The sequence below is a fragment of the Mandrillus leucophaeus genome, unplaced genomic scaffold (genome assembly GCF_000951045.1).
Source record: "Mandrillus leucophaeus isolate KB7577 unplaced genomic scaffold, Mleu.le_1.0 Scaffold292, whole genome shotgun sequence".
Classification (NCBI taxonomy): Eukaryota; Metazoa; Chordata; class Mammalia; order Primates; family Cercopithecidae; genus Mandrillus; species Mandrillus leucophaeus.
The window spans coordinates 1-13,247 of NW_012103054.1; positions in this window are offsets into that span (position 1 = coordinate 1).

Sequence of the window (13,247 nt, forward strand, 5' to 3'; positions counted from 1 at the left end):
ATGAGCAAAAATGAATCATAACCTGTACAACATATAAAAATAATGTTTCATCTTCTGTATAACTTTTCAGTCTTTCTCTCACACGTACTTATTATTTACATAACTGCTTCTAACATTTGTTATACTTAAGGGCTCAATATATTTACTTACATATTTGTGATGCTACATGTTTTTCTCTAAACTGGCCAAAAAGTATTACGTTAAAATAACTTTAAATGTCATAGAAAATTAATGAATTAACAACAATTCATTACTAAGAGCTAATGCTCATTATGTGCCAAACCCCTGTTCCAGCAGCGTCAGCCTTTCATACCCAATATCTATATGGTAATTCCTATTATGATCCACATTTATCAGATGAGGCAGAAGAGGTTAAGCAACCGGTTCCAGGCATAATGCAAATAAGCCACAGTGCCAAGCTAAGAGAAAGGATTCTACCAAATCTCCCTTATTTTAACTACTATGGTGTTTCTGAAAGTGTATATGCCAATTGAATATTTAAAATGGCATGGCACATTAAGTGCAAACTAAGTATTTAAACAAGCAATTGGTTTATGATAATAATGTCCCAAATTTGTTTATAAATATGCATTTTATTTTATTATGTTGAATTATTCAGTACTCTTTGGTTGTCTAGGGACAGAAATGGAACTCAATTTCATTTTAGCAAAATAGAGAGTGTTATTGACTCCTATAACTGCAAAGCCACTTCAGGCATGGCCAGATCTAGAAGTTCCAAAAAGGTGCTAAGCCTGCAGTCTCTTTCTGTCCCTGGCAACCCGGCTTTCTTCTTGGCTGGTTTCATTCTCAAACAAACTTGGTGTTCACTGGCAAGCCCACATTTAAATTGTCCCTACAACAGTGGTACATAACAAAAACAAACAAACAGCTTTCCCAGCAGCTCAAGTAAAATTCCCAAAAGATAATCCTCATCCGCCCCTGTTGTGTCACGTGCCAATTTGTGAACCGTCGCTGTGCCCAGAAAGACAAGGTCCTTTGTTGTTCAGGCCTGAGTGTGGCATCAGCCTTACCCAGACCGAGACCAGGGATGAGGTGCTTCTTCAAAGGATATGGCTACCAAAAGAAACGAGGGAGATTGGTGGTAAGAAAAAAAGTCCACAGAACTCCCAGACGCAAGTTCTCTCAAAATGATTTTTAGCTCATTAGAGAAATCTCCTCAGTGTAAGTATAACATATGGTACTGAGTCGGGTAGAGTTCAGTTGCAAAGAAGAAAATCTGCTCTAGCTAGTTTAAGCAGAAAGGGATTTATTACAGGGTTTTAAGATGTATATTTTTCAAGGCAAACAAAGAAATGGAGTTTCTTTAAGGTCATAGGAAATATGCTAAGAGAAGGTTAATCTTTTTAGTGTAAAAAGGTTGTTTTTTGTGTAAATATTCCATGCAGCATTTGGAATACTGCATTTCCTCTTTCTTCTCCTTTTAGGGTGACCAATGAGTCCTGGTTTCTCTGGGACTTTCCCAGTTTTAAAACTGAAAATCTCACATCCCAGGAACACTTCAGTCTTGGGCACACTGAGACTGCTGGTCACCTACCTCATCTTGTCTCTTCTAGTGGTGACACCAAATAAACTCTATTGGCCTAAATGAAAACCTGAAGCCAAACAGAAGCCATAGGATCCAAAAGGGGTAGGTCAGGGAACAAAAAGATTTAAGAAAACTAAAGCTATTTAGTAAAGATAAAAATGAAGAGACAGAGGGTCCAAAGTGACTGGGTCTCCTCAGAGAGCACATCAGACGCCACTGCGTGGAGTTAAGAGGTTCCAAATCTGTTGAGGAGTCGAAATCCAGTAAAACAGGAGCTGAGCCGGAATACCCACACCCATGGGATCTGTGTGGGTTGGAAGGCTCAGCTAGACCCAAAGATCTGCTGTGTTTGATTTAATAACTCCAGACTCCAAGTATATGCTGGCCAGGCTGATAGGAATCTTGTCTGATAGTTGGTTTACATCCCCTTCCCTTTTAGTATTAAGGGGGAAGCATTAGATATACACCCTACCTTTGCACAATTGGAATCGTTTCTGATATTGACTACAAATCCTCCCACCTTTAGGATATAAGTGAAATCCTTATGAAATCCCTCCCCTTTACCCTGCCTCCAGTCATCTCCTGTTGGGCATCCCATCCAGGGGAACTCTGACTTCCTCTCCCCACCTCTCAGATTTGGGGGATTTCTCTGGATTGGAGGGAGGGAAGGAGAGAAAGAGAGAAAGGATACACTTTACCTCCTCCTGGCCTGTATCTAATTTTGCTGACCTCCTAAAATCCTTCTTTCCCAGGGAAAGTCTTCATCATAATAGTTAAGCAAGAGATAACTAAAAGTACCTTTTGTGCTGCCCACTGGACATAGGAGCTAAATACAGAGGCTCATATCCTCCCAGAGCTCTGCTCTTGGCCCTCTCCTTCAATCCGTTACCTCGGTGTTCCTGTTAGCTGTTACCTGCCATGCTTGACTACAACTCACACTCTGGTGACCTCCAAATCATCTCACACCTACCAGGCTTGCTCTTGAATTATCTTAAGCTCCTCAAGTTGCCAGACTCTGGAGCTTGTACAGAGTCTACCTCCATGCTCTCCAAAACCGTGTGTGATCCTTTCCCTCTTTCCTCAAGATCCCTCTCTGAGACAGCTTAACAATAGAAAGGACAGGTACTCTCATCTCCTAATTTTATCAAGAAGAGAAATAAAATTCAGAATGTTGAAGTGACTTGTACAAGTCCACATTATGTAGTCAGTGGAAGAGCCATCCTAGTAGTTGGGATCCATAGGTCCCACTTGATCACTCTACTACTTCAGTCTGAGTGAGGTCTGGATCTTACAACACCCAAAGACTGTTTCTAAAATAGATCAAGTTTTATTACTTTCAAATATATATCATAAAATAAGGGTTTTTTCTCAAGTATCTGCATATAAAAAGCATCATATTAATTTATAAATACAAGTAATCGAATTCCACATTATTTATGTTCTAAAGCCTAGCTAAATTTATCTTGCAATATTATTAGCACAGTTAAAGTACTAAGCACACATTAAAATTGGGCCGAGGGGAGAATGGAAGAGTGATGATTGCAGAGAGCTAGCCAAAATCAAGTCAGAGCTGGCGTACCGCACAATACAGACAAGTTCTCAGAGCTTTTTCCAGGGTCAACCCCAGCCGTTCCTCCATTCAGACAGATTTTCCAATCATGCTTGGATGCACTGGTGCTTGGTGTGGGAGATATTTTTTTTTTCTACTTTTTCTTTTCTCCCCGCAAAGACCTGTGGATTTCTACAGGACATCCTTTCCTTACGTTGAAGAATAACAGTCATTTCTCTCTCTGAGATGGATTAGTAAACTAGTCTTCCACTAAATGCATTTAAGTCAAATCGTAGTGAAATTTAGTTATATTCTGTAATGGAGTGATTTTTAATTCCATTAGACATGCACCCACCAAATTCTAACCAGCATCTAATCATATTAATATAAAGCAATATAAATTTCCTACAATAAGCCAAAGGTAAATTCTTAAATCACTTGAAGCCACATAAAAACATTTTCTGTTATTTCTTTGGATTCCACAAGTTTTTCCCCCCTTTAGAGATTTTACAATGATTTTATGGCATTCTTCCTTAAAAATATTTATAATGCATGGCACAAGATGAATGTGTGAAAAAATATCCTTTCGTGTTTGTTAAGAGAATTTGCAGAGAAACCTTTTTTCTGCAAGGCATGACTGTAGAAATTAATTCCCTGACAATCACCACTACAGCCTGGAGAGCACCCTGCTTGACATGACTCAACACCTGTCATGGCTGATGCTCAGCTATAGTTTTGGCCTCTGAATCCCAACTCTGTTAATGCAGGTGACTGTCACCATTTCAAATCACCTTCCTGATCTTTTCTTCTTTTGCCCTGCTTGTACAGGGGCCAGCCTGAGGCAAAATTACCAGTTGGGAAATTTTGCCTCTGGGTCCCCACCTCCCCTGTAGAACCATTTGCTTCTTTTTGTAGCCCTTCACATAGAAGACTACACTAGAATTCAAATGTATAACAGTTAATACACCAAGCAGAGTGGATAAATGAAGGCGAGAAGGTCAAATTCACTGCACGCTCACGTTTTGTTTGACCTGTACAGGATTTTTAAAATAAAACATTGGAATGTGTTGCTAACATTTCAAATTCAAGAGATTTCATATTAAAATCCAGGTTTCCAATATCTTGTGATGTTGGATGTTGGAAACACATGCTTGCGTTTCTTCCTGACAACTGGGTGAAGATGAAGAGCTTTCCCTTCACATGTCTCCAGTTTGCCACAAAATTCACCATGTTTACTTCTCAGGTACTTTGAGGTCTTCACTCCTATAGCTTTTGAGTTTGTTACTCCCACAGCTGACACAGAGGCAGTGCATACCAGGACGACAAAAGTGGTTGGTAAGAGCTGATCATCAACACATCATTGGTAACAGCCACCACCCCAAGGCCTGTGAATACCATCCTGGTTGCAGGATGGAGGAAAAAGAAATTGTGATAGGCTCATCCAATGACATCCGGTAGGTGACAGCCAGCCTAACACACTGTTGATGCATTCGTTTATATATAAAATGCAAGTGCTGTTGCATTCGTTTATATATAAAACCACCTGCAACCAAACATAGCAAAATATTTTAACTAGACATACTTCTTGAAATTAAAACAACTTTTTTCCTCCAATCAGACTTTAAACTTGGGATAAAATAATAATTTATTTTCATTTACAACTTTAGAACTTATAATATGTCTTTATATATCTCCATACTTATATTCATTTCACAAATGTGGGCCTAGGTTTTCATTTGCCTCTCACAGTAACTCAGGGTGTCAGCGAATACAAGTTATCATGCCCATTTCACACACATGGAAACTAAGGCTCAGGAAGGTGAACTGCTTACTCAAAGGCAGAACTAAGACTTGAATGAAATTCTCCTGTCTCCCAGTTCTCAGAATGCCTGAGGTTATTTTGCATTCATTGCAGCACTTTTCATGTAAGAAACATTGTCCTGATTTGGTCAATGACAAAGCCCAAGCTGCATTTTGCTGGGCTACATGTTCTTAGCATAGATGATGAAAAGACAGCAGTTGTAAGTTTTCTGCATCAGAGTCACTACGCTTTTGCCCCTAAGTCTTTATTTCCTATTATGGAAAAGATTATACTGAACTACATTTTTTTGCCTTTGAGAGAAGCAAAGTAAATTTTTCAAATGCCTGTAAAACTCACCTTTAGCTTTATACATTCTGTAAACTTCATATGTTCATTTCAGAATAGCTTATGTTAACCTCTAGGTTACATAACTTTTAGGCTGCTTGGTATATTTTGTTTAATTTTTGTTTAATTTTGTTTAATTTTTGGCCTAATTTCATCTTGAGTGTGCCATATTAGATCAGAACATTTAACTGTTTATATTAGTAGTATGTCTTTATCTTGTTGACATTTTCCTCCAATTTTTTTACAGAAGATATCTCATAAAAACAATTTCCAGTTATTATAATGTATGTTCTCTCTCTTACTCAAAGAATTTTTTTAGCTTAAATTTTTAGCTACTTATGTTTTGACACTAACAGTCTTTTTAAAATATAATCAAAGCAATACAATATTTACCAAAGTCCTAAAATTACATGACTAAATACTTCCCTAAATAATCTTAAAGACTTTTGACAAGGCATTTGAAATAGTTTCCGACTTTAATATCTGGTGTTGATTTAGAATCCTTAAAAATACATGAAGTTATTTGGCCTGAAAAATTATACAAAACAAAATTAGAATCTAAATGGGATTTAAGTCCAGCTCTTAATATCCTTATTTGATTAAAGTACTAAGCTCATTCATAAATGTCAGTGAAAGCCACTTGATGCTAGTTTATAAAACATTCCCATGTTGAACACCATATTAAAACAATCTTTAATAGTAAATGCCGATTCAGTTAATACTGGATTTTTCTGTCTCATTTTAAGAGCATAACTATAAGATAAAAATAATAATTCAAATGAAAATGGAAATAAAAACTTACTAACCAGTCATACCACTAAATAATAAAGGTCAAATTAATGAGTTTATACCTACACCATTACTTCTTTGGATAACAAGTCTGCAAGTCTAACAGCCCCTGGAAATTCCCACTTTGCTTATCAATAGGTCAAGGGTGAGAGAGTGCAGGGGAATATCAGTGAGTAGTACAGACCTAAGCACATTACTACATACCATTTGTCATAAAATGAGTTCCTTAATCATATAGAATGTTGTATGGGATACTTGATGGTGATTGAGATAGAAAGTCTAGAGATGGTAATGCTTACAAAAAAACTATGGGCAAGAAAGGCAAACCCACACACAGAGGAAGAGTCTATTCTAGTGATAATAAATTGCTGTGCTTTTCAGGGTGGAAGGAGTCCAGTTACCAACTTTCCATGGGTACTTAGCTGTGCCCCTGGGGAATAAGGGCTTAGTGTAGGCCTCACTGTCTTTCTAGAACTCCATCAATAGCTGTATCTATCTTAGGATGGCTTCAACAGGATAACCAGATTGAAGACCTCAGATTGGCAGAAATCAGATCACCCTTGGTGAGGGGAAGCCCATGGTATTAAATCATGGGACTTCTATTGCTACTGTTTTTTGTTCCTTTTGTTTTGTTTTGTTTTGTTTTGTTTTGTTTTGTTTTTTATGAGCCCAAGTGTCAGCTCTAGTGTTGTTGGGGAAAAGGTTCATTGGATCATCCTGTCCACCAAGTTATTTAAATTCTCTTCCATAAGAGAGTATCTTCACATATGCCACTATTCTAGGAGCCAATTTACATATCTTTTCCCAGATCTACATCCCATCAGTCTTCCAGCATTTCTCCTGAACACCCAGCCAACCTGTGAGGTGCTATTTATTAATTCCTGTAGATCCTTACCTCTGGCCCACTCTCCTTCCAAGCAAAGTAAATACTCCACTGCACAGATTACTACTTTTCCTACTGGGAGGGTTTTTCCTATTTTTCAGTGTCCTTCTGGGCCACCTCTGAGAGGCACTATAATGTTCCCTTGGTCCACCTCTAGCTAGTGCCAACATGCTGTACAAAACTACCTATAAACTACACTTGAATTTCTGTCTTCTTAGTCAACTGATGAAAGAAAACTTCCCATGAGACCACGTATGGGTTGAGGGTAAGAGATCAGAGCAGCAGAAATAGACACCAAGATAATGAGAGCCACCTGCTCAGACCACCTATTGTGCCCTCAGTAACTTCTTGAGCCCTGTATCTTGTATACCACCACCACTTGAAAATTGGGTGCTTCTAAACATACCCAACCCTATGATATTTTGGATCAGATGGACAGTTCAGGTCAAATGTTCACTTGTGCCATCTTAGCCAGGTATTCAATGTCAACAAGGACTAGTAGTAAGTCAGGGACAGGAGCCGTTTCTCAAAGATAAAACTGATTTGTTTCCAAAGCCCTAGTGGTCTTCCACTGAAGGATGTCAGGGGCTGCATACAACATTCTTTTTGCCAAAGACAGTTTGGGTGCCATTGGATCTGCCTAATCATAAAGCCCAAGTAACAGAGTACCTTGTACTTCAGCCTAGACCTGCTGCAGAGCCTTCTCTTGCTCTAGGTCGCATGTAAAACTGACAGCTTCAGGTTGGGCACGGTGGCTTATTCCTCTAATCTCAGCACTTTGGGAGGCTGAGGCAAGAGGATTGCTTGAGCTCTGAAGTTCAAGTTCAGCCTATACAACATAGTGAGACCATATCTCTGCAAAATTTTTCTTAAAAAAATTAGCCAGGCATGGAGGTGCGTTCCTTGAAGTGTGTGCTTGTAGTCTCAGCTATTCTGGAAGCTGAAGTGAGAAGATCACTTGAGCCTGAGAGTTTGAGGCTGCAATAAGTCATGATTGAACCACTGCACTCCAGCCTGGGGAACAGAGCGAGATGCTGCTTAAAAAAAAAAAAAAATCTTGACAGCTTCTTGGTAAATCAATAAATAGGTTGATCCAACACATCCAAATGTGGTTAGTGTTGCCACCAGAAACCACTTTTTTAATGAAAAGAAAAATGGTGCTCCAGACCTAAAAGTTAATCAACTTCACTGGTAACTATACGTGTATGTGTACATATATGTATATTAATGTTGTTTCCTAATGAAATAAGTATAAAGCAATTTGTATACAATATTTAATAGTTCCTTCTACCTAAATCAATAAAGTATATTTTAGTCTAGTTAAAGGCAAAATCCTACAACATGCTAAATTCTATTTCAAAATCTTACTATAACAGCAACATGTTATTGAATGCTTTGACCATTTTCATTTATCATTTCTCCTGTTATTATCATTAGGTATGATTTGAAGAATGTACCATTACATAGAACTAGCAAATGATTAATAAGACTTCAATTTTGGGAAATTAAAGAAATAAGTCAACAGGTAAACTATTGCTGCCTCATCTGGTCTCAATCGTGCATGCCTAAGCTATGATATATATGCATCATTTTCTCTGATTCATATTCCTCATTACTGAAAAAATAAAATTTTTTTAACTATTCAGAAACTGCACATGTTAGTGGATATTCTGCAAAAGAACTCTCTACCAATTATTGATATCACAGACTGATTCATCTGTCCTTTTAGTCTGAACTCATTAGTCCTTTGTTAGTGAAAAGTAAATAAACAACTGGCTTCAAACCCGGATGATCTGACCATATACAAAATAAAAGATGACTGAAAGAGGACTAGGCCTCTAAGTCTCACAATCCTATTGCAACTAATCATTTTAACATATCAGTCTCCTAATCTCTGTCCACATGCATACAGATTTGCTACCTTATTTATTCATTTATCCAACATTTACTGATAATCTACCGCATGCTGAGTCTGCTATAACAAATGCATGTGCAATTTTGTATTTGCTTTACAACTGAATGAGAGAATATACATTTTATCATATTCCTACCAATATTAACTTTTAAATCACCATTTTACCAAAATATAAGTGTCATGTTAAATATAACTGTTATAATATATAGATGTATGTTGGTACACCCATGTAGTCCCAGCTACTCAGGAGACTGAGGCAGGAGGACTGCTTGAGCTCAGAAATTTGAAGTGAACGTGGGCAACATAGTGAGACTCCATCTCTAAAAGAGTTAAAAACAATAAAAATAATAATAAATAAGCAAATAAATAAACTATAGATGTAGGGTTTTCAGTTTTCACTTTTATAGACTATTCTTCTTTACAAAGGAGTATAATATAGTAAGTAAGGTTTAGGCTCTGGAGTTAGGCAGATACGGTTCTAAATTATGAATTTACCAGTAACTGTGTGAACTGGGGAAAATTAACCTCTCTAAGCCTCATTTGTGGAATAGTGATAATATGAGCACTACCTTCTGTGGTTGTCTTGAGGATTAAAGGACATCATATACATAAATTCTTAAGACAGTGTCTAGCACAAAATAGATGTCACTTGTACTATTTTTATTTATCTCTATTACCCAGCCTGTGAAAGTGCTTGTTCTCCATGTTCTCTCCTTTATGAAGCTTTTCCTGATCTTTCCAATTGAATATGCTCTTTCCTTCCATTGATCTTCCAAAATGTTGTGTTTGCATTGTTTTTACAGCCCTTGACACTTTATATTTTGCTTTCAAACTGTGTACATATTTCTTTTATCCACATTGTCAGATTATAAGCTCTTTGACAATTCCTTGCTAATCTTTGCCTGTGCTGTTGGTGCCTAGCACAGTATCTTACACATTAAATAGATACTCAAGGCCCAGCATAGTGACTCACACCTGCAATCCCAGCACTTTGGGAGGCCAAGACAGGAGGATCGTTTGAGCCTGGGAGTTCGAGACCAACCTGGGCAACATGGCAGACCTTGTCTCGATAGATAGATAGATAGATAGATAGATAGATAGATAGATAGATAGATAGATAGATAATAAATATTTACTGAAAAAATAGTTGAAAACATTTTTATAACTACATTCTGCAGATGGAATAACAATGGTACAGATACTTGATGTGTTTTCAGCTGAAATGCTTTCAATTGATTTCAGTTTTCAATTAAAAGTGGTGTATCCCCTTTGCATATTACTCTTATATGTGAATTAAAGGCTGTTTTCCTGCACCAAGCCCCATCTTGTTCTTGGATAATTTCACTACTTTTCTTTTTTAATTACATTGACCACTTGCAACTTTTTATTTGAGGTAAGTTTCTGTTTCCCCTGGAAACCTATAAGCATGTCATCTGGCCTGGTTACAATTATTTTGGTTCCCCAAACAAATGACCGTTTCTGAAACTCCTATTCTAATATTCTAGCTTATCAATGATCACTTACTTTTTCTTAAATTTAGTTATGCTATTTTTTATAAAGCATCAGAATTATTTTGTTCTTTTTGCAGATTGCTCTTCTCTATTTACAAGTGTATGCAATATCTATAATCTTGTTAATTAAACTCATGAAATAGTTTTACACACCTTTTCTTTGTCTATATGAGACATTTAAAAATGAACAGTGACTCACAGCTCTTCTAGCATGACTTGAATTCCAGAATCTTTGTTACACATCAACATGTTAACCATAAGTAACGTAGTTATAAAATAATTTGGGAACATGAAGCAATCTGATTGGCCTCCAGCCATCAGTTTATGAACTTATCAACATAATTTCAGTCTTATCTTTAAATTGATGACCATGAATAACGACTTTAAAATGAAATTGTAATTGTATTAGTTATGATTATCTTTAATGAATGAATAAATGCAAGAATTATTACACTACAGAGACACGCATTAATAAAATCAGTAATGTAATGATATAGCACAGTAATTCTGTGCTTTTATGTAGTCAATGTATAACATATAGACACATCATTAAAGAAAATTTAATTCGAATTTTTGCAAAGATCCACAAAACTCTAAGTTATGACAGAAAAAAACCAGTAAAAGTGTGTATCCTTTTGAAAACCTCCAAATTAAAATAAAATTGCCTCAGTTAGGGAAAGTAAAGCAAACTATTATTTCTGTTTCTAAAACTAATAAACATCTTTTCATAATTTATCTCATGATTATCTCTGGCTTCACAAATTTTCTTTTATCAAATATCCCCATCATAGTTAAAAGTGAAATTAAAGCATCAACATTAACACTGATTTTACCTACTTGCATGGCACTGTATAAATCTGAGGCCATTTCACTTGCATTATCTCATTTGAAGTCATTTTGCGCAACGTGTTAGCCTTCAATGGTACTGAAAAACCTTGTGTTACAGTGTCATTTGGTTCCCAGAGCCTCCTTGTAAATTCTCCCTGTCACAAGTAAACTCTTGGCCTTCACTTTTACCAATCATGTTAGTACTAAGCTGTTGTCCCCCAGCCCCAAACCCTTTCTTTCTGCTTGCGGGACCTTGCAGCTCCAGTTTCTGCATTGCAACCAGCTTTCTTTAGGATCTGCCAAGAGGGGGCGCTAGAGAGACTGAACGGCAGAAGGAGGGAGAAAGGACTTGTTCTCATTTGCAGCCTGTCTCCCTTTGTTGCCTCAGTAACCATCCTTCACCCTGGAATGTGATTCCAGTCTCCAGCTCATTTTGCAAGAGCCCCAAAACCAGCTTCATTGTACCTTCAGAGGTGCAGCCCTTGCCAGGCAGTGCCCACTCCTCAGAAGAGCTCCAACTTTACGGCACCCCTTCTGTATGACTTTAGATTCTTTAGTCTCTTGATTTAATTTGATTTTCATTTTGATTTTTCAGTTATGTAAAACAGTAATGTAAAACATTACATAGCTTCAAAGTCATCTCTGCCTTATAGGTAACCTCATGCTAATTCTTTTGAAAATGTGAGAAAATGCTATACACTTTTATCACTCCTTGACCCTCTCTTACACAAAAAGTAGCTCACTCTACACGCGGTTCTACACCTTAGTTTTTTCCATTAAAGATGAATTCTGAATGTCATTCAAAAGGAGCATACAGAAATCTCTCTGATTCTACTCTATGATGAATCATATCATACGCCCTGCGGAACATCCCCCGTTAACATTTTCTGCCTTTCGATTTTTAGTATCCCAAACTGAAAGTTTTAGCATTCAAACACACAGACACCTCTCCAATACAACTTTATTTTTTGGCCAGTTAATACAGGTAGAATGCGTATTTGTGTCCTCAAGCCTCAATATAACTTTTTAAACAAAATTATGTCAGATAAAGTCTTCAATCTCCATACACAGTTGTCAAAATGGTAAAGCCTTACAAGGACTTTCAAAAGGGCAAATGCTTCAGGAAGGCTGTTGCTGAAGGTGAGGAAAGGCACTTTCCCGGAAGTCGCCATATAAGGTGGCTGTTAACAACTATAGTAATTGGTTATTAGGAGGTGGATTTTTTAGGCATTTTACATCTTTACATGATCATTTATTACACATATAAGTTATTCACTGTGTTTTAGGAAATTGGTTGAGGCTTTTAGGTTGATAGATAACCACTCTAATTACTCCTTTGAATATAATGAAAATAACAAGCATTTCAGACACCTTTGTTAAGCACTAAAGGGCCTGTGTTCCACGTGTGAATGTACTCCAGTTTATTAAACCAGTCCTTTATCGATATTTAAGCTATTTCATCTTTTAGTATTATAAGTAATTCTATGAGGAACAGTCTTGACCATATGTCAATTTGCATTTTTAGAACAGATTCCTAGAAGTCATGTTGCAGGACTGAAGAGTAAATGTATATGCAGTTTTGCTCAATAATGCTAAATCCTCCCGCCCCCAACCCCTTTGAAGCTGATACCACTTTGCATACTTATTTCATCAAAACCTCTACAACAGAGTATAGTTTACAAATTTTGGGATCTCTGCCAGTCAGGTAGGTGAGAAGTGTTATTTCAGTGTAGTTTCAATTTGTATTTCTCATATATTCAGTATATTTTCCTATGTGTGAGGGTCATTTTTATTTCTTTTTCTGAGAACTATCTGTGTCTTTCTCCCATTTTCTATAAGGTTTTGGCCTTTTTTTCTCAATTCTTTGAAGCATTTTATGTGTTCAGAGTATTACTCTGTGCCAAATTTATCACTCTTTTCCTTATTGCTTCTAAAATATTTTGTGCATTTAGATCTCTGATCCATTTGGATGTCTACCATATGGTGTGATAAATGGATGTAATTTCATCTTTTTCTCATATGGTTATCCAGGTGTTCCAAAGCCATTTACTGATTAAAAACACACTTTCCCTCTATTATG